This window comes from Sinocyclocheilus anshuiensis, unplaced genomic scaffold (assembly GCF_001515605.1).
Source record: "Sinocyclocheilus anshuiensis isolate Anshui unplaced genomic scaffold, SAMN03320099.WGS_v1.1 scaffold179, whole genome shotgun sequence".
Taxonomy (NCBI): Eukaryota; Metazoa; Chordata; class Actinopteri; order Cypriniformes; family Cyprinidae; genus Sinocyclocheilus; species Sinocyclocheilus anshuiensis.
Window position 1 is genome coordinate 1,681,293 of NW_015549577.1, and position 23,604 is coordinate 1,704,896.

Sequence of the window (23,604 nt, forward strand, 5' to 3'; positions counted from 1 at the left end):
AGTTAACTATAATAACTATAACTAGAATAGTATTATACAGTTTATATTTTAAATATACTATATACATATATAATAGTCCACTTAAATTAAATGTTAAAATAATTTTTTTAATTTATTAATTTATTTGGAGCACTGTAACGCCGCCTAAAGAGGTGTTTTTAAGTTATTGTGTCCTTTATTTAATACTTGAATGTGCACAACTTTGTAAGATGACTTTTTAATTATTATTATTTACTGGTGCAATGTGATTCTCTTTGTGATTCCCTTAGCCATGGCCACCGATACCATACAGTCGGATGAGAGGTATATCCCTAAGAATAAGAAGAACATCAAAATATGGTTTAGCCCAAAAAGTCATAAAGTACGCTGTTGCATTGAGAAACCTGTTGACTCAAACAAATCAAATGAAGTCCAGGGAAAGAAAGCCAATCCATCACCTTCTTCCAAAGACCTTTCCGTCTTTAACTTCACCTCTTCCTCCCAGGAGTCTGGGTCATCCTCCCCTCCACGGGGGAAGGCAAATAAGAAAATAAAGAAAAAAAGGATCAAACACACCGGTGGTGGTCAAAGGCCCAAAACATGGACTCAGACTATGCAAGAATGTAAGAGGCTGAAGCTAGAGGCTATCAATCAGCAGTGGGCCTTTGGAAAAGAAGGTGCTATAGACAAGAAGGATAAAGAGGATGAGAAAGTGAGCTCTGGAGATGACAACAGGAGGTCCAGTAAGAGAGTTTCTTTCCATTTCCCTCACAGCCAACCTGAGGAGACTCATAAGGCTGTCCCTCAAGGACAATCAAATTCTCAGTCCCCAAAAAAGCGTCCTAAGCGATTTGGAAGTTGAAGACACTAAGAAGCAAAACTCTGCAACTTTGAGTTCACCATGTTATGATGCACAGGTTGAGCCTGTCACTGATATCCCACAAGAATCCAATGAAAACACTCCAGGGCCTCCTCAGCCTTCTCTTCCTAGAGTGCGTAAGAGAACCAGAGAGGATCAGGACAGTGATGATCGACAGAGAACGCTAAAACAACCCAGAACAACTTCAGGATGGAAGAAGAGATCATCTAGAGAAGAAACTGCTTCAACTGAAGACCACTCTCTGAGTCTGAGAACATCCAGACAGTCCAGTGAGAAGCAGAATGTGAACCCAATCACACCAGCTACCCCTGACCTTGGGAAGAAGTCTTCAAGTGTGAGAAACAAACAGGCAAATCCCTCTTACATGAAGAGGAACCACAACGGAGAGACGCCACTGCACTTAGCTGCCATAAAGGTTTGTGTTCACTTATATCCGCATGTTGGCAAAATTACATCAATTTGTGCTAAAATATAGTTTCAAGACAGTCTTTACCTTGTTATCACTTAATGCTCACTTAAAATTAAAATTTAAAAACAATTTAATAAAGCTGTTATATATAAACTAGCAAATTTCAAAGTAAATATACATTTTCCATACTGCAAATTGTAATGTTGTGATGCCTAAATTAACTTGTAGCATTTAAAATGTTTAACTGTAGTTTTATTTTTTTAACTAAATAGTATAAATATGATAATTTTTAATATCTGCTATTTATCACTTTTTGGCCATGACTTGAAAATAATGATTGTCTCATAGGTATTAACCAGAATTTAAATATTCGTGGATCCCTATTTCTTTTTACCATATTTTCTGGAAAAAAAGTTTAATTTCATTCATTGCATATTTTATTATTACGTTGAGAAATTATGTAAAATACTGGTAAAGTAAACAATTTTTTACAAATGTAAACACTAAAAGCAAGTATTTTAGTTCCCCTTACTTCAAAAAAATCCTTCAAATTTTAATGGTATACGGAACAAGAATGAAAAATATGAAGATAAAATAAACCAAATTTCTTGTGCCCTTCATTATAAACAGCTTTTAAAGCGAAACTGAATACCAGAGTGTGGGAAATGCACTAAATGAATAAACTTGACATGCTTAACAAGCACAAAGTGTAAAAGTTGAATGTGTGGAGAAATCTGTAAGCCCATTATATACACATGATATAGCTGCATTATATTAGTTGAATTTAAATGTTTTCCTCCTCCTGTCCATGTGACCAATTTGTTTGTCACTAACCAGCAGTAAAATTCAACTTTTTGCTTTGTTTGTTTTAACAGTGCTGGTTTGCTTGTATCTGAGACTGTTCTTTGTTAGCATTCCAGCAACGAGTCATTTTGGTCACTTAATGATTGATGCAAGGTCAGTGTTTGAGTCTGGTTGATCAATATCTGCTACCACAGACCTTTTGACCCTGGTCTTCTGTACAGGGTGATGTGGAGGAGGTCCATAAGCTCCTTGCTCAGGGAGCCAACCCCAACCTGAAGGACAATGCAGGCTGGACACCACTGGTGAGCCAAGAGCAATCACACACAATCCTACATAAATCTTTTACACATAACATCCTTGTCTCTTGTTCGAGGTTGTCTGGGCTGAAAATGGTTGGAAAGCTTTTCCCTGTATGTACAGTAATATATGTTACCCTAGCAGAATGCTGTAGGTTCACTGAATACTAACCTGTCTTAATGGTTATTGTAGATTTTACCATTACCCTTCTGTGTTTGTGGTTGTTTTTCAAATGTTTATCCTGTATATTTTTATTGGTTGAAATCCTGTCTTGTGTTCCATTTAGATGATGAAGTGTAAGATCAATGTAGCTTTTTGCATTTGGAAGTGGTAAAATGAAATATGTACACTGGTAGTGCAAATTTTGCGTCTTTTGCTACACAACTAAGCTTGTACATTTACTGTTAGTGCAATATTTTAGAAGGGACAAAATTCCACAGAAAGGTATAAAATAAATTCAGTGCAACAAGCAATACTACTATTTTATTATTTTATTTTATTTTATTTTATTTTATTATTTCATTTTATTTTATTTTATTTTATTTTATTTATATATATATACTGCATATATATATATATGACCCTGGACCACAAAACCAGTCTTAAGTCGCTGGGGGTATATTTGTAGCAATAGCCAAAAATACATTGTATGGGTCAAATTTATTGACATCATTAGGTCATTAAGTAAAGATCATGTTCCATAAAGATATTTTGTAAATTTTCTACTGTAAATATATCAAAACTTAATTTTTGATTAGTAATATGCATGGCTAAGAACTTAATTTGGACAACTTTAAAGGCGATTTTCTCAATATTTTGATTTTTTTGCACCCTCAGATTCCAGATTTTCAAATAGTTGTATCTCGGCCAAATATTGTCCTATGCTAACAAACATACATTACTGGAAAGCTTATTTATTCAGCTTTGAGATGGTGTATAAATCTCAATTTCATAAGATTGACCCTTATGACTGGTTTTGTGGTCAAGGGACACACACACACACACGCACACACACATATATATATTATTATATATATTTATTGTTTGCTTTCAATAAATTATTTTAATTATATTTTATTACATTAAGTATATTTTTGCAATTTTGTCCTCCAAACTAAGGCATCATCACAATTAAAATGATCATGCTTTTGCAAGCTGTTGTGTAAACACCACAGTATTTACTGAAAGTTTTAAACTGTGCAAGTTGTCACATGTTAGAGGATATTAATTTGTTTTGATATTTTTAAGTTACATTTTTAAAAAATTGTTTCGCTCTTTAAATTGTCAATGCTTCAATGTTTCAATAAACTGTTTAATAGCAGGTTTCATTGTGACAACTTACCCCATATAACATTATAGACAATGCTTACCCCATATAGACAAAAGTTCAGTGTGTTTTCAGTGAACTGTATCTTTCTTTCCTGAACAGTACTTTTCTGTATTTAGTGAAAATACAGTAAAAATACTTTTTTGTATTTTTTTTATAGCCTCTATGATTTGTGCCTCTACAGAAATGTACTTTAATAAGTAAACATACACTGAGAAATATTCAGTGACCCCCTGCAAGTGTGACCCCTAGATCAGGTTCCATATGCTTGAAATTTTGTTACAAATGTACTTTACAATTTAAATAATGTATCATTATTTCTTTCACATTACAGTAGGCTGTTGAGAATTAGGAAAGGGGATTCTTAACAGCTGAATCATAAATCTTCTATGAAAAACCTTTCACAACTGAATAATAATGAACCACAACATGTTCTAAGTTTCTTAAAGAAAAATCTCTGTGAATATATAACTGCATTTCCCCTCAGTCATAAATTCCACAGGTCTAGTTTAAAGGCCTTTGCCAAGTTGTTGATTCTAGGGAATTATTGGGTCCAAACTATTATAATAATGCTGTTGATCATTTAATCCTTCATAATATGACAACATTGTTATATCTGCTACTAAGGCAATTATGCATTGTATTTGTGTTTTTGTTTTTGCAGCATGAGGCTTGTAATCTGGGTCACCTGGGAGTGGTGGAGGAACTGCTCCAGGAGGGGGCGCTGTTGAACACTCCAGGCTATCAGAACGACTCTCCAGTGCACGATGCTGTAAAGCAGTGTTTCCCAACCGGTGTGCCGTCTGTCGAGAGCAGGGGTGCAAGAATGGGCAAATAAAGGTGGTCAAGCTCTTGGTTGAACGAGGCGCGTCCCAAAATGTACAGATCGACACCCCGAGGCGTCGTGGTCAAGTCGGGGGAAGTCGTGGCCTAATGGTTAGAGAGTCGGACTCGTAACCCAAAGGTTGCGGGTTCGAGTCTTGTACCGGCAGGGATTGTAGGTGGGGGGAGTGAATGAACAGTGCTCTCTTCCACCTTCAATACCACGACTGAGGTGTCCTTGAGCAAGGCACCGAACCCCCAACTGCTCCCCGGGCGCCGCAGCAAAAATGGCTGCCCACTGCTCCGGGTGTGTGTTCACGGTGTGTGTGTGTGTTCACTGCTGTGTGTGTGCACTTTGGATGGGTTAAATGCAGAGCACTAATTCCGAGTATGGGTCACCATACTTGGCCACATGTCACGTCGTCGTCAAATTCTTTCACCTGATCAAAGACTCAACCAATCACCTGAAGCTGAGGTTTGATTGGAGATCACTTTGATATTTCTTTAAACGACATTGTGTTAAAATAAACCCTGTCAGGCCGGATGATACAGTATAACTATAATTGTACCTGTCAAAAATGTAAGATTTTGTAATGTTTAAAAAAAAAGTCTCTTATGTTCACCAAGGCTGTGAAATGTCACAGTAATACTGTGAAATGTTATTACAATGTAAAACAATTGTTTTTTTTATTCCTATTATCACTTTTAGCATCTTAGTATTTTTGTGGAAGCTGGATATATTTGAAATGGCAATCTTTTGTAAAATTCAGTCAAAAGTTTTGAATGATATATATATAGATTCAACCTTTTTAGATTAATGTGTATATATATATATATATATATATATATATATAGGGCTTAAAATTAACACTCGCCAAGCGCCAAATGCGAGTAAAAATTTCGGCTTTGGCGAGTATATGAAACTGTCAGTCGCCAGATGGCCGGTAGGCTAAATGTTGTGAGAACATAAACGTGAACAAATGTGAACGATGCTCTGTACAGTTAAAGGGTCAGTGCTGCTTCATCACAAAAGTTTAAGCCTTTGCAATGTAAATATTCAAGAGCTAGAACACATGAAAGGACACACGTTACTCACGCAGAGTGGGAAGTTTAAACATCCGAAGCCCTGGCCTGAAAGCCGCATCTTGAGCTCTGCTTCCTTCCTGCGCTTGAACGGACAAATTCACACAAAATTATGTAAAAAAATGACCGTCTCTGTGAGTATCCTAGTAAAGTAGTTGGTTCTTAAGTGAACATTAACAGCTGAGAAAGAAACCGAACATGAACCGCACGCGACGCAATGTGTCACAAGACAATAGAACCCATTATAATCAGTGATATTGTCTACACAGGATGCGGTGCGACACGACAAATCCCCGAAAGTAAACTGATTCCCTGTTCTATTTCTGAAATAGTCCAAGCAACGGCCGCTTTGTCGCATCCAGTATTGACAACTTCAAGCTGCTGCGGTGTAGACATGGTGTTAAAGTGATAGACACAGAATTCCAATAATCCTGCTTTTGTGTGCCTTTTTAATGTTGATCAAAGAAAATAGGACAAAGAAAAAAAAAACAATCACTCACTGCTCTTGAACTTTAAAAAAGATATAAAGACTATAGTGTTATTTGATTAGCCTAATTTATTAAATTTCTGTAGGCTACCTGAAAATCACTGTTAGACCTGCCTGAAATGCACCGTTTCTATTTGTATCTTTGTTGTATAGTAGGCTATTTTGTGCTATTGCTTGTAATTTGATTTGCTCTTATTTTACAACTGACTATTTACTAGTCTTTAAAAATGTAGCCTATTATATTTTTATTGGTTAAGCTAGTAGTTTTAACAGTATCGAAACTGGAATCAAGGATTGTGATTTTTTGCTATTATCTCAACTTTTGGTGTCATAACTGCCTGTTTTTTTTTTTCCATGGCTGGTAAGAAATATTTCTGGCTGGTAAATTTCCTTAAAGGGGTCATATGATGCGATTTCACTTTTTCCTTTCTCTTTGAAGTGTAACTTTACAAATTAAAAGTTCTTAATCTCATTTGGTATTTATTTTATTATTAATTTTAATTTGAAATATTATGTACTACACAAACCAAAAAATAGGATTTGTCGTAAATGAATACATCTAGCATCAAACAATAAAGCAAATACTATTAAATGGATAAAAGTCAATTTATCTGCTTGTCACTGCATTTCAGCTCTACAAAAGAAAAGATCTTGCAAAATCTCTACAGGTTGACACATGTCTACTGTTGAATGGTATACCATCACATATACTTCTTAGCCCAGTTATGTGATAGTGTTTTATTCATTCATTTTATATGTGCATATTTTGTAACTTATGACTGCGCTATGGTGTGTACCTGGTGTAGAGATGTTCGGGAACTTCTGCTCCGCTTCCTCTCACATGCCCTTTATCTTAATGAACTCTATTTCCCCAAGATTGGCAGCGAACCCAGATGAACAAATGCTCATCCCAAGAGTTCTCTGCATGCGTCTCTGCATCTCTTTTTGTCTGTCTGCTCTTTGTACATTGATTGACTAGTGCTGTGCTGTACATTGGGAGCGCATAAAGCATCAGCAGATTTATGCTTCGTTAGTCAATGGTGAAGTGAAGCATCAGCTCTGTCATAGAAGCACTGCACAGAAGCAATCCACTCCTGTCACACATAATCAATCACTTTCACTCCTTGCGGTCTGGAATCGGAGCAGTGGGGCTACGGGTGGAACTACTGTGGGCAGAGCCTTCTCTGTAATGTGTTGTATGAATTGACTGGCACATCCCTGCAGTACCAACAGTAATCTTTAATGCTTTTCAGATCTGAAAAGCCACTTCTTGAGGGACCGTGAGGGTAGCAAGTACAAGCAAGCCGGTAGCTCTAGTGAGCAGCATCCTAACTGTCACAGAACCTCATAAGTGACTTATTTGAAACACTCTATGTGGACAGATACTCGCCGCACATCACACAAACAGCACTGCACACGAAATGTGACTCGACTAACTGATTTCAGTAGTTTGATAATATGTAGCATGTTGGTAAGCTTAAAGCATAAAAATACATGGCACTTATATTATTAGGTAAACTAGTCAATGATTTTAAACATAAAATCTAAATAATTTTTTTTTTTGTTATGAAATGTTATTCACTAGCATGCAAAGGTTTGGGGTTGGTAAAATATGTAATGTCTTTCGGAGAAGTCTCTTATGCTAACCAAGGCAGTATGAAATGTTATTACAATTTAATATAATTTATCCCTTCTTAATGCTAAATTGTTATATAATATATATATATATTCTTGTGATGGCAAAGAAAATTTTCAGCATCATTACTCCAGTATTCAGTGTCACACAATCCTTCAAAAATCATATCTAATATGCTCAAGACACATTTCTTCTTATTATTATTATTATTACTAATGTTGAAAACATTTGTGCTTCTTAAAATTTTTGTGGTAACCGTGATACGTTTAATGACTATAACATTCAAATGAACAACGTTTATTATAAACAGAAATCTTTACTGTCACTTTTGATCAATTGAGTGCATCCTTGTTGAATAAAAGTACTTTTTCACCCAAGCTTTTTATTGGTAGTATATTTGTTCATAGTTATTTGTTAGTGTACATTTATAATCCACTATCGACTATATATCGACATTTTGAATTAGTAATGCCCACTTGGCTGATTGTCAGTATCTGCAACAGCCATTGAAAAATCCATTTTGGCGACCACTAATCTTGCATTTTTTCAGCTTGTTGTTTTCCATTCTGACATTGCCTTCTCTCTGACGGAAGTGTCCTAGGAGGAAGCATAATTAAGATGACACCTAGTAAGGCAGCTCGCTGCTAGGCTTCAGAACAGAACAGCTGTGTACTAGTAGGGACATTTTAAATGGATTCGGCTTGCATAAGCTTGATTTGTTTTGTTGATGTAATCCAAGCAAAGAAGCGCACTCCTTTCAATCGATGAGATCTGGTTAGCTCTAACGCTTAGCGCCACCATTCCTGATTGCTTCAGTTATGTGGACAGGAACAACTGGAGCACCTCCGAGCACTAATTTTCACATCTCCATTGATCTGTGATTCATTGGTCCCTTTTACCGCTGGCATCTATGTCTGATTTGTCAACTGCGAGATGGATGCTGTTGCTGAGAAGTATTAGCTTACTAATATCACTCTTTAACCGCATGGAGTGTCTTATTTTGCTGGAGGTGATGAATGCACACATGTATGTGGCGTCTGCATATGAGACACTTTGGCATTATTGGATTTTCACTTTTTGAGATTAGAAGCTGTGTGTCGCACCAAAACAAAATCATTTACTTCCTATGGGAGTGAGAAGAGACTGTGGGCTTGTTTGGGGGTGGGGGGATTGGGGTGGCTCATGAATCCAAATGAAATTTTATGGACCAGTGGACCTCTTAATTGCCCCCCAGGTGTTATCTGTGCTGAAGCTTAATCTCAACATACATCCCTCTCCACTTTATTTCATTTCCACCTCTCTTCCCCCTACATCCAACAGGGACAAATGATCCGACGAGGGACCGTCACATACTGCTTGCCAAACAGATCCTCTTCGGATTTGTCCTAGGCCTTAACCTCTTGCTTATCTGATAGTTTTGCATACTAAGTGAGTTACACTGTGTAAACCAGGTCATAATCTGCAAATGCTTGTGTATTATTAGGCCCTTTTTCACAAATGTATGGAAGCTTGTTTCCGCGACCTAATAAAAAAGGTAATTGCGACTTTTTATCTCACAATTTAGATTTTTTTTTTTTACAGTATTCTGTGTTATAAACTCACAATTGCATGTTATAAAATCTAACTTGTGAGATTTAAACTTGCAATTGTAAGAAAATGTCAGAATTGTGAGCGTACTTTTTCCCCCTCTGAATTGGACTTTATATCTCCCAATTCAGAGAAAAGAAGTCAAATTGCGGGATGTAAACTTGGAATTCTGCCTTTTTTTCCCCCTCACGGTTGTGAGTTTATATCTTGCAATTCTGACTTTTTTCTCACAATTGCGAGTTTGTCTCATGATTCTGACATTGTAACTCGAGATTGCGAGTTTATATCTTGCGAAATTGCAAGAATAGATATGCTAATGCAGCAGCTAGACTCAAAACATATGTTTAACTGTGCATTTACGGAATGAGCACTGTGCTATGTCTCTATATCTTATGTATATATGCTCTTTTTATTCTTAACTGTTTTAATATAATATTTTTAAAAAATATTTCAATTTTTATGCATGCATTTCTTATTATTTCCAATGTTGAAATCAGTTGTGCTGCTTAATTTTTGTGGAAACTAATATTTTTTTTTAGGATGCTTTGATTTCTATTGTTTGAATAGAAAGTTCAAAAGAACAGCATTTGTTTGAAATATAAAACTTTTGTAAAATTATAAACGTCTTTGCTGTAACTTTTGATCAATTGAAAGGCATCCTTGCTAAATAAAATTATTCACTTTTTTTTTTCAAAAATTTTTTTTACTAAGATTTTAATTTATATTAACATTGGAAAATATTCTCTTAATAAATACTTGGGAGACACGTAGCAATACTAAAAACGTAAAGATAAAGCATAAAGATTTTGTTTACTTTATAAATACAACACTTATTGTTATAAATATAGAAGTTCCCCAAGAAGAAAATTACATCAAAATTAGGAGTAATATCTCTGGCTTTTTTAACCAATTACACAATATTACATTCAGATTTATATCTTTTGTTTCCCTCTGCTACAAATCTCCCATCCTCTATGACCGTTTTAGACAAGACTTGTGAGCATCAGTTTGAATCATAAAATGACAAAAGGGACATCTTACATTCTTTTAACCTTCATAGCCATGCAAAAACAAAGGCCACAAGACAAATACACAAAGTGTGCCGTTTTGTGAGGTTTATTTATTCCTGGTTGGTTGGAACTTTTCTTCACGTATGAGGCATTAGCAGGCTTAACAGAACACATCTAGAGGATACAGTTCTTGAAAATGTTTTTGTTTTCAATAAAGAGCACTTTGCATAAACTATACATATGTATGTGTTTTTCAGGAATGTGTTTGGCCTGCGGCCGGTGGATTATGCACTGACTCCAGAAATGCAGGAGGTCCTAAGAATGGCCCAGGAGGCACCCCATCCTGTAACAACCACCCGAGCTCTCCCGCCAACCTCAGTAAGGTGCATGACCCAAACCCGCCTCACAAACAAACACACTCAAAACAAACAGATACAAATTGCTGGTATTGTGTACATCATTTTGTAAGTTGCTTTGAGGCAGTATCTGTCAAGAACATAAATGCAAATGAAGTGTGCGGTACAGTTTATTTGTATTCTCTCAGGCTGCAGGCTGTGTGCGAAAGATGGGTCCAGTGGTTGTGATTGGCAGTCAGCTGACGCAGACTCCTTGGAGGGAAACAAGTGAAGTCCTTTTCTAGTGCAGGTACATCTCCTTTGAGTTCTTGTGTAAAGGAATGAGTGGGTTCAAAAGTTTGGAGTCAGTAAGTTTCTTTTTTTAAATGTTTTAAATTATTTTATGCTTGCCATGGCTGCAGTTATTGTGAAATATTATTACAATTTAAATAACTGTTTCCTCTTTTTTGTTTATTTTAAGATGTAATTTATTCCTGTGATGGTAAAGCTGAATTTTCAGCATTATTACGCCAGTATTCAGTGTCACATGATCTTTCAAATATCACTCTAATGTGCTGATTTGGTGCTCAAGAATTTTTTTTGATTATTATCAATGTTGAAAAAAACTTTGAGGAAACCTTCATTTTTTTCAGGTCTTTTTTAAAGTTTAAAAGAACAGCATTTATTTGAAATAGAAATATTTTGTAACCTTATAAATGTCTTTACTGTCACTTTTGATTAATTCATGGCTGAATTCATCATGCATCCTTGCCGAATAAGAGTATGAATTTCTTTTGAAAAAATCTTACTGACAGCTTCATATTTTTAAACATAAGTTGCAAACAAAATATTTAAAACAGTAAAATTTATATTATAAAATGGGTAGTTTTGTCTTTTTGGAGTTGTAAAATGGCATACATGCCATGCTTTTAATACAGTGTGATAAGTTGAAAGGACAGTTTATTATTATTTTAACATACAGCGCAGTCTAATATTGGTTTTAAAACAATGGACCAATCAAATGAATCTGGCGGCAGGATAAACTTGTTTACATGTGCACAAGCGCATGAGTATTTATATTAGCAAAAGTGTAGAAAAGTTGATGTTATTAAAAAAAATCATCCAGATTTTTTGACTTGCCAATTTTCATTTACATAATCATATAATTCATAATATTATGAAATATGTGGCATTTAATGACTATAAATGATGTTAAATGCACATCAGATCTAAAAGTTTTTTTTTTTTTTTGAGTCTGCTGAGGATATGATTATTTCAACATCACGTGGACGGCTCAAAACAGCTCAAGAAAACAATGAAACTTTTTCAGAGCAGTGAAATGAAGTGTCTCTTCTTTCTTTGCCTTTCTTTCATCACATAGAAGAGCATTACAAGGCATCCAGCTGGAGCATAAGAGGGATATTATGAAATCATACATTATGAAATCAGCACTTTCAGTGACAAATGTAGCTCTCGCAGAGTCTTTCGACTCCTCCAGAAATCACACCAACAGACAAACAATGTGCAGTGTCTCATCTTCTAAGCAAAGTTGAAACAGAGTAGAATTAAAGTAACTGAAGCAGTTTCTCATACGCTGCACATAGCTGAACAAGGGCAAAATGCAATTTTCTCGAAGAATGTATTCTGTGCATTTGTCACACAACAAAGTGAAGAGCTTTTGGTTTTTTTTCCTTTTCTAGAATTAAAATGATCTCTAGGGACTGAAGTGTAGCATACTACTTCTGTATTAGGAGCCTCTATATATTGTGTCTTCGTTTTCCTGACATTCATTGTGAGCAGTGTTGTTATAGTTAACTAAAACTATTAAAATTTGTTGTCAGTAAATAAAATAAAGATGACATATAGCAGAGTTCCTCAATCAGTTTTCGCCGAGGGCCGAATTCTGCCAACAATACCAAGCCAAGGCTCATTCCCAGACTGGATCTCTTTTCTCCACTTTCCCTAACTGCACTGCAGATTCAATTATTAGATTTGTCAGTATTAATATTTTTATGCTTAGATTTTTTTTGGGAGATCAAACTGTAACACCGTGTGTCCAAACCAGACACGATGCGATAAAAAGTATCTTTTCCTTGTAGTTTTTGTCCTAACCACCTGCGACAGTGACACGTGACAATAAGCGACTATTTTAGGAACGGTTTTTATTTTCTGCGACGTCGCGGCAGGAATAACATACAAAATATGACAGTGATAATCTCAGGTAATAATTATGTGCTTTATTCAATGTTAAAAGTGTCTAATGGGAGTTTGAATATTATTTTGCGTGATCTATAGCCATAGTGAAAGCAACAATAGATATTTACCTCAGATCTTGAAAATAAATTAAAGCAAACTTGTGTGAACTCACTGTGAACCAACACGTGTATTCCATAACAGAGATGGTATCAGTCAGTCATTACTCAAAACTGCTCAGTCCATTCACATTATCATCTATTTTCAATTAGCGTGGGCCAAACTTTTTTCTCTCACGGCCGGATGTGGCCCGCGGGCCGCCTATTGAGGAACCCTGACATAAAATATCAGTATTAGGTGAAAAATGGATAGAAATTAAAGAAATATTGTCTTGGCAACTAACTGAAATAAGTTTGAATTGAAGTACTAAAATTACTAAAACTGAAATAAAAATAACGCTAAATAGAAATATTAAAAAAATGATGAAAGCACATAACAAAATTACTAAAACTAAAATGAAAACTGAAAATATAACAGTAAAAGCTAATTCAAAATATGACTTAATGTTATAAAATTATATAAATAATAGACTGAGAGTAACAAATTTCAGTCTGCTTTCCAGGGCATCATGCCAAATTTGATGATCTTGAATAAAATCAAATGAGTTTTAGACATAACCAAGTACATTTTTAATGATTGCAATGCTTATTTCTCAATAGTAATGAATACAAATGTGATCTATTACTACATGACTAGTAATTTATTTGTTTATTTATAGTAATTAACTGCTTCCCTCTTTGATTAAATGTCTCTCCAGTCACCCATGTGGTTGTACCAGATGTTCCCATCATGCCCTCTACCCTGACCACACTGCAGGACGTCCTCAACGGCTGCTGGATCCTCCGTTTCAGCTGTAAATAATGAGTCAAAGCATTAGATTGTTGCAAATGTTTATGCTTAGGTAAGTTTACATGAATATTAGTACAATTTGAATGTCTGTTTCTGAATGCGGAGGTTTTTGGGTGATAGAAATATAGTCCCCAAAGAAATAGTTCCTTGCGTCCAGATTTGCAAAGATATGTACAGGTGAGCAGTGTTTACTCTGTGTTGTTCTTGAACAATGGATATTTCTGTTGAGCAAACCAATATAAAATAACTTATTGTAAACCTATGAAAAATATTAATAATATTATTTGACTCAGTGGTTTTTCATATATTTGAAAACGGTTATAATTTTATTCTCTTCTATTTGACGCAGCTATGAATTTAGCACGTGGTCCTTGTTCTGTGAGTTATTTAGCATTGCGTATTTACATATGTAAGATTTTTCACAGCTTAAGTTCAGTTTCATAGTGAAAATCATTAGTCTATGGCTGAAGTGCTGCCCTTTCATTTAGCTCCAATTCAAGAAATCTCAAGCTTTTTTGAGTCTGCATTCTGTGCTGAATTTATTTCTATCAACATCAGAAGTGCACGAATGCAGCCTGAAGGAATCATTGCTGTTCTTCTGGTGTTTGTTCTCCAAAATATCTATTTTGATATTGGTTATTGTCAACATATTTGTTATCCATCTTTAATATCCAGCCCATGGCAGACAACACCTATTGAGGGCAGTTTTACTGCATCATTTATCAGTTCTAAAAAAAAAAAAGGGTCTTCAAAAAGTCTTGCAGTAGACAGTTTACATGCTGGATATTGGAGATGCTAGATGCATCTTGATTTAAATCAGTACTGTGTTTCAGGTGCTCCAAATTCACTACAATGTCACATTCATGTAATTCAAAGCATTTTTAACTGCCTCTATTTATCATGCACATCTAATAACATTATTATTATTATTATTATAATTATTAGTGGTAGTATTTATTATTATTATTATTGCATATTCAGTGTTTTATTAGTATTATTAGTATTATTTAATATCCAGTGTTTTATTTGTTATTATTAATAATAATAATTTAAAAATATTTAAATGTTGTGTATATATTTATTTTATTATGTAATATTACTAATGTTATTATGATACGATTATTCATATAATAATTATAAAGATTAATTAATATTTAATGAGATAGTGATGATGATAATATTTCGAATAACAAATTTTTTAAAAATAAATTCCAGAAATAAGCTTATTTGTTCTGTTTTGTAGTACAGTATATTCATTTCATAAATACTGCTTCTGCTACTACTACTACTACTACTACTAATAATAATTAAAGTGGGGCAGTCGTGGCCTTATGGTTAGAGAGTTTGTCTTGTAACCCAAAGGTCATGGGTTTGAGTCTTGGCAGAGTACAGGCAGGGATTGTAGGTGGGGGGAGTGTGATATATTGTATAACTATTTATAATTATGTTGCTGTTCAAATCGCAGTTGTTTTTTCAGATTAATCACAATGTAATTTTTGGGCCAAATTGTGCAGCAATAAAATAATGTCTCAAATGGAAGAATGAGTGCGTGAGTGAGTAGGTATACATGGTTCAGTTAAGCACTCTGTCTGTGCCACACTTTATGAGCTGTTGATGCTGTGCCTCAGCTTTCTGTTCTTATGTATGGGTCTCCATGGCTCAGTGTAACACGGTTCAGTGCCCATGAGTGTGTGAGCTGTCAGCGCAGCCACCCACCACACTCACATACTGAGCTTCGATGTCCTCTCTCATAATCGTGAATCTAATTAGCTAATATGCTAATGGATCTTTGCTGCTCAGCTAACAACTTGGCCCTATCGTCCAGAGAGAGAGTTGGATTAACCCCAGGATGTAGCATTCTCACCGCCACCGCCCTCACGGGGTCCCGGGAAATGAACACTCTAATTAAAGAGGCAGAGGAAGTGCAATTACAGCTCATGATTACTATGGAGGGTTCTGTGTGTGTCTGAACGTGCTCCTATAGGTGGTATCGGTGTTCTGTTACCATGGGCTGGACTGGATATAAAGATGTGACACTTTGAATGCAGGAATACTAATCCTGCTAATGGATCAGCATCACACTGCCGCAACAGAATGCAACATTTTTATCTAAAGTGGATTTTTCATTATGATTAGGGACTACGGAGGGAGGTGGACAGAAATGTTTGGTTACTCCTACAATTTGATTTTCATTCCAGGCCTGTTTGCACTTGGTATTGTAATTATTTTATACTATATTACTATTATTGTATAATAAAAACATATAATATATATATATTCATTTAATTTAATTAACACTATTTTGGTAGACTGAAGTAAAATAAGTCAAGATATATTCTAGTTTATATTTATTATATACAGTTTTTATTTTATATGTAATACACATACAAACAAACACTAATCTTTAAAGATTTGGGGTCTAAACAGGGCCGGATTTATGCATCGGCATTCTAGGCATGTGCCTATGCTCGCACGTCCAGAGGGGCCCAATTACAATACAGAAAAATAATTATTTATTCTATGTGCTACCAGAAACAGCAGAAGATACAAACTATTTCCAATATTTCTTCTCAAGAAATTAAGTTTTTATCATCTACCAAAAGCACACTTTTTTCTCCTGCTCTTTCTCATACAAACGCACACGCATATAGTACATACTCACAGTCCTGCGCACGCACGGATCAAACACGCACACAGAAATTGTCAGCGCTGCCCCCGACTTTATCAGTAAAGTAGCAAACATGTATTTTCCCTATGTCACATTAAGAGGTAAATCCGGCCCTGTGTCTGAAAGCGGTTTTCCCCCCTTATGCTCACCAAGGCTGCATTTTATACAAAAATAAATAAATAACACAGTAAAAAGAGTAATGTTTCTTTGATGAATAGAAGGTTTAAAAGAACAGTATTTGTTAAAAAAATTTAATCTTTGTAGCATTATAAATGCCTTTACTGTCACTTTTAATACATTTTTAATCAGTTCCAAATTTACATGAAAATACAGCTTAATTTTGTCAAATATATATAGTATAGAGTTCATCTTTATTTACAAGTACATTTGGAAATTAAAATAAAATCAAATGTCAAACTGCTCAAAATAAAGGCACATAAGACAGCCTATCAGTTGGAGAAGCAATGAGAGATCGAGCTAGCATCTTGGCTCTCCTCTTAAATTGCTTCTTATATATTTGTAGACACTCTACAAGGTGCCCATTTATTCCCCTTGTCCTTTTTCTGTCATCATTCTCATTGGAACAACAGACAATAGCTGCCTGCTCTTCCAGAGCTCTTCAGTCAAGAAAGGGCTATTTCAACCAGATGTACAACTAGGGCAAACTGAGCAGAATGCTATCAAATAGTTGTAAACAAGTAGAGTGGGCGAAGAAGGTTTGTGATGGATTTGTTTTTTTTTTATATGTGTGTGTGAAGCAGCAGCTGTTTTTTTAGACAGCCTTGAGATCACATGTAGTATGTTGTGCTGAAGACCTTTTGTGAAGAATTGTACCTGACAGAAATGAACAAAAAGATTGTTTTCACCCTTGTTGAGAGAGATCTATGGTCCCCTCTAGCTGTGCGTCTTCCTGCCCTGAAAATCTTGTCCTGCTGTGTTAATTTTCCCTAGTGAAAGTCGTAGAATACAGCATTAGACTTGCAGAATTGAAGTGTGAGTTGCATCGCTGCTGTTGTACTTATTTGCTTTTATACTGCAGATTTCTTTTACACTTAAAAAAAAAAGTTCACCCGAAAAATGAAAATTCTGTCATTATTTCATTCAATTTTTTGTTCCAAACCTGTATGATGTTTTTTTGTTTTGTTTTTGGAACAAAAAAGATGCAGCTCTAACTGCTAATACTATAATACTAAAATTATAGTAAATATATTAGCCACTATATGTTGAGTCTTATGTAGCCATACATCATCTTTGAGTGGGAATATTCTTCAAAAAATTTCCTTTTTATATTCCAAAAAATAATAGCATACAGGGTTGAAATGGCATAAGGGTAAGTAAATAATGGCAGAATTTTCATTTTTGATATTTTCATTCTTTGTATTTGATATATGAATTTCTAAGACCTCTAAATTGCCAACATGATCAAAACAGTGCTGATAAACCTGTTGCACACAATTTACAACATGCTTTCTGCGATAATTCATCGTTTTTAATGAGGAAAAGGCCTTTTAGTATGATTCTTAAAATGTTCACCTTCAGGTTGTGGTTCTCTTGTCATTTTGCTTTAAATCTTTAATGATTTTTATAAAGTAAATGCAATAACATTTATATTGTTAGAAATGTTTCAAGATGAACATTTAATGGATTGAAGTAACTTAGATTTACTTGATTATCCATCTTTTTTGTAAAACTCAGCAACTGCAGCAAATTGCATATTTTTGTTCAGTTTGAGCCTCTGAATAGCTCCATATTCTCATAATATCATACTATATGGGCCATAAAGCCTGATGTATCAAATATGATAATCAACAAAAAACACATATGCAAATGTTTTTAATATGTCAGGCTTTACAGGGTTAAAATGCAGATGTATGGCTGGTAAATCTGCTATGTCTCGTTCTCTTACTCTCTATCTTTCTTCCAGGGGTGAGTTGTAGCCTTCAGGCAGGCAGCTGGGTCAGGGAGAGCGAGTACGAGGCAGGTGACGGCCCCCTACGTGCCCGCGTGAACAGAGGCAGCCTGGTGAGTGACAGGCCGACATGTGAAGGGTCTAACAGTTATCGACACATTTTCCTCTCTGGAGAGGAGGAATAATGGCTGAGTGAAACCCTCTCCTGGTCCTGCTCTTTAATGGTCTCTCATTGTCAATCTGCCATGTTGATCTGCTCTCCTCAGGCTGGCTTGGCTTTTATTACTGACTGTGCTATGGATTGTGGCTTGTTTCGAAAGTCACACACTTCCCCGAGGACAGAGAATTCAAAGAGAGGGAACACACTTGTGACTTTATGAGAGGACTGTGCATTGTGAGACAATATAGGGCACTGGTGATTTCCCTAGGCCACGGTGTACAACTCGAATGCTTTGCAGTGAAGAAGCCAAGCTTGGTGTTCTGCTCTGATTGCTAAGAAGCCTCGCGACACAGTCTAATGGCAACCTCTCTGCAGTTCTTTAACATGAAAACCACAGGGTTTGGATGCATGGTAGGATGAGGTGATGTTTTCACAATATAAAATTAAGCAACATTGTGAACATCAAGATGATGATTTCTGTTTGTTTGTTTGTTTGTTTAGTTCAGTTCTGTGAATCAGTTCAAACTGTGATTCATTGAAAAATCTGATTTGGTGATTCATTTGCAGCATCATTCAGAAAAAATAAAATAAAATATATATATATATATATATACAGTATCTCACAGAAGTGAGTACACCCCTCACATTTCTGTAAATATTTTATTATATCTTTTCATGTGACAACACTGAAGAAATGACACTTTGCTACAATGTAAAGTAGTGAGTGTACAGCTTGTATAACAGTGTAAATTTGCTGTCCCCTCAAAATAACGCAACACACAGACATTAATGTCTAAACCGCTGGCCACAAAAGTGAGTACACCCCTAAGTGAAAATGTCCAAATTGGGCCCAATTAGCCATTTTCTCTCCCCGGTGTCATGTGACTCATTAGTGTTACAAGGTCTCAGGTGTGAATGGGGAGCAGGTGTGTTAAATTTGGTGTTATTGCTCTCACTCTCTCATACTGGTCACTGGAAGTTCAACATGGCACCTCATGGCAAAGAACTCTCTGAGGATTTAAGGCAGTGCTGGAAAATAATGGCGGCCACACAAAATATTGACACTTTGGGCCCAATTTGGACATTTTCACTTAGGGGTGTACTCACTTTTGTGGCCAGCGGTTTAGACATTAATGGCTGTGTGTTGAGTTATTTTGAGGGGACAGCAAATTTACACTGTTATACAAGCTGTACACTCACTACTTTAAATTGTAGCAAAGTGTCATTTTTTCAGTGTTGTCACATGAAAAGATATAATAAAATATTTACAAAAATGTGAGGGGTGTACTCACTTCTGTGAGATACCGTATATATATGGCATTTTTTGCACTGAATATTTTTCCATTTCACCATCTATACAATAAAAAAGGTAACAATGTATGTGAAATATTATTACAATTTAAAATAACTGTTATTTTAAATAACTTTAAATATATTTTAAAATGTAATATTTCTGTAATGGCAAAGCTGAATTTTCAGCAGCCATTACTCCAGTCTTCAGTGTCACATGATCCTTCAGAAATCATTCTAATGTGCTGATTTGGTGCTTAAGAAACACTATTGTATTATCATAGTTGAAAACACTTGTGCTGCTTAATATTTTTGTGACAATCCTAATACTTTTTTCAGGATTATGTCATGAGCTAAAAGTAAAAAAAAAAAAAAAGAATTAAAAAAAAAAAAATTGAAATAGAATTTTTACTGAAATAGAAAAGTTTACTGTCACTTTTGATCAATTCTAATACATCCTTCATGAATAAGAGTATAATTTGTTTTTAAAAATTCTTACTAATCCCAAACATTTCAATGGTGCTGCATATTTATTTAAATGTGGACATTTATAAATTCCTATGTTGACGCATGTTGTTATATTGGTGAACGTAGTTATTGATTGCTCATTTAGTAAAAAACTGTTTTAAAATCATGCTTTCTTTACTTTTTTTAAAATAGCTTTTTGCTGTTTTACTAAAGCATTTTTAATCTAAATTGTCAACAGTGCATAAATATGCAGAGATTATAAATATTGCCAAAAGACTGAAAAGTATTAAGAATTTTTTTAGCCGCATTCCATATTGTGCTGATAAAGATAACATAAGCCTTATAAATTCTGTACTGTAAATACTGGTTACCTCTGCAACAGCATTAGAATGCAAAGGACACATTCCGTAGTTGAATTCTGCATTTATTTGTGTAATATTGCAGCTATTTATTGTGAGGCTTTAGTGGCCCGAGTCTTGCATGTTGACCTCTCAACAAGTGAGTGCCAGTGATATATAGGTAGATCTTTGCTTTGGGTATCTTACGGTTTCCCTGAGCTGGCATTGTTGCAGAACTATCCAGACCAGAGCAAAAGCCTGTTACTTTAACCCCAAACATCCTGCAGCAGCTTTCATCAATTACACAGAAGTGGCTCAGACTTCCACTGAACCATAGCTTACCTCTTTCTTTACACTTATCTCTTTGTGGAAGGTTGTTAGTTGCTCTTAGTTGTGAAGGGCTCTATTTAAAGGGTTCCTGCAGTCATGGGAAAACCTGGAATAATCAAGGAATTTTAAATGGAATTCCCTGGAAATGTCCTTGAAATAGGTAAAATATTAAAGTCATGTACATTTTTATGGCCAGTAGCTCAGCATTTCATCAGCTAGAAATTTCTCTATAAATGATTTAAAAATGGGACTGGAAACGCCATGGAAATGTATTGGTGAAAAAGGGTGACCAATATTTATGTATCACCTTTAAAAAGGCAAATATTTATGTCTCAACTGTGACTTGCATCTAGCACACTTAGATGTATGTTGAGCTTTGGTGCTCATGTGGGAATTGTGGGATCAAATCTGGCCTGTACTGTGACCCAGTCAGCTTTCTCTCTCTTTTTCCATTCAATTCCAGTCACTTCCACTATCAACATGGCAAAGACTCAACAAAATGCCAATAAACACAATGCAGGTCATTATAGGATGCCATAAATGATATATTCAGGTACTTTATTAATGCTTTGTGTACTAAATCGCTCTAATTTTTCTCGTACATCTTTAGCTGCCTCCCCTCTTTGATGGCTGCTTCTTCTACATGCTGGGCTCCTTCTGCAAGCCACCTAAAGACGAGCTTATTCAGTTAGTGAAAGAAGGAGGAGGACAGCTTCTGAATCGCCAGCCCAAACCCGAGAGTGACGTCACGCAAACCCTGAGCACGGCGGCATACCATGCCCAGCCTGCTTCAGACCAGGTTCTCTGCACCCAGTATATCTTGTATGATCCTCAGAGCTCCTACAAACTCCAGAAGGTCCGTGTAGGTAAGGTTTGGTCGGCTCCATCCATGTGGCTTCTGGACTGCATAGCCGCCTTTCAACTCCTGCCAGTGCTTGAGCACTAGGTCATATACTTTACTGTATTATTATGTTTCAGCTTCATGACATCAAATAAAATCCTTTTCTTTTTCTGCATAAGAGAAAGTAGTTTTTATCCTTATCGGAAGATAGAAAGTAGTTTTTTCCTTATCGGAAAACAGCATAATTGCTGTTTTCATCATGCTTTATGTGAGGCAAAATAAAGGGTTTGAATATCCCCTGAAGATTCAAGGCACGTGGCAAGTCTCAGGAGAAAGTATTTGCATGCTTTTTTAGAGTCTATTGTGCTTGATTTTTTTCCCCGTGCCAAATTATGCCATCTGAATGCTAGAAAATTATGAAAACATTTGCCATTGTTAGGATACATGACCTATTTTGAGCAGACTCGCAACTTGTGTGCAAACAATTCAGAGATCTTGTGGGAATTTGATTTATATTCACCCACATCTTCATCAGACTTTTAAATGCAATGCTAATTGCATAGACAGCTTTTGTTTTAAAAAACCAAAAGGTGTTCATAAAGTCCACGACAGGATCATGGGATTCTGGCTTTCTTTGCCTCTACAGATGATGAGGTGGCATTTAGATTAGATGGAAAAAATACCCATAGAGAATAAAAGCAATTAATTCTCAAACGTTGACCCTTTCAAACAAGCAGTTTTTTTGTTTTCTTTGCTCGTTGTTTCTGCAAGGGTTAAAAAATGAAAGATTTCTGGTCTTTGGCCATCTCCCAAGACGCAGCTTTCAATGGGATTAGTCAGGGATGCTCCTAATTGCTATTGATTGCTGTGAGCTGCATTAAATTGCTTCGCCCTCGTCCTGCAGGGACGTGGAGGGAGGCAATTAGTGGTGTGGATAGGGTTTCATGGGGTGATTAATTGGAGGGTATTGAGGGTCCTGTGGGTAGAGGGAAACATGCACCCAACTCTTAACACCTGACTTTGCAAACTTTATCATCTCCCTACTAAGAGTTAAAAGTTTTCAAATGCACTTTTACAGAACAATGTGTGCAGACAGATTCAGTCCTGAGGGCAAAGATTCTCATTATGTATTGTTTTTTGCAATGCTGGTTCTTATGTTGATTTTGGTTAACAGTATATCTGAGGATGTCATTAATATAAATCCTGGCTTTTTTATTCATCCAAGATCTTTTATCCAGAATTCATATTAAAAAGAAAGGCTGGAGATATATATTTATAATTAGTACCTAAACTCTACCCACTATCCAACAGAGGCTGATGAAAAATTGCACTGTAAATCTCAGAACTACTGAAGAATGATCTTCTAACTGGATTCCAGCTTGAAAGTGCAATGTCTCAAGCCCTATTCGGACAAGACTAGTTTCCCCTCAGGAAGATTCAAACTTGCCTGTTTATCTTGCACATCTTGGTAAAAATTCCCCTCTTTTTTTTTTTGGCCAGCTTAGACATCCTCTGAAAAATGATGCCAGGGATATATAAACACCATATCACATAGCCAATTGTTTAATCCATTTAAAAATATATATTTTATATTTATAAATATATTTTAGTTTTTTTAGATTGCCTTTGCCTTCACCCTGCCTTAAATTTAATATTTAAAAAACACTAATAATTTAACTGTTAAATGTAATCTTTAGTCTCAAATTTAAAGGGGTGGTTGATTGCGATTTCACTTTTTTAATGTTAGTTAGTGTGTAATGTTGCTGTTTAATCATAAACAATATCTGCAAAGTTACGAAGCTGAAAGTTCAATGCAAACGGAGATATCATCTTTTAAAATTC

The 23,604-nt window shown here is 35.5% G+C and overlaps 1 pseudogene; it reads left to right on the forward strand.

The window, feature by feature from the left end:
• The first annotated feature begins 271 nt into the window (after positions 1 to 271).
• On the forward strand, positions 272 to 21,867 carry LOC107657500 (BRCA1-associated RING domain protein 1-like; annotated as a pseudogene).
• The last annotated feature ends 1,737 nt before the right edge of the window (positions 21,868 to 23,604 follow it).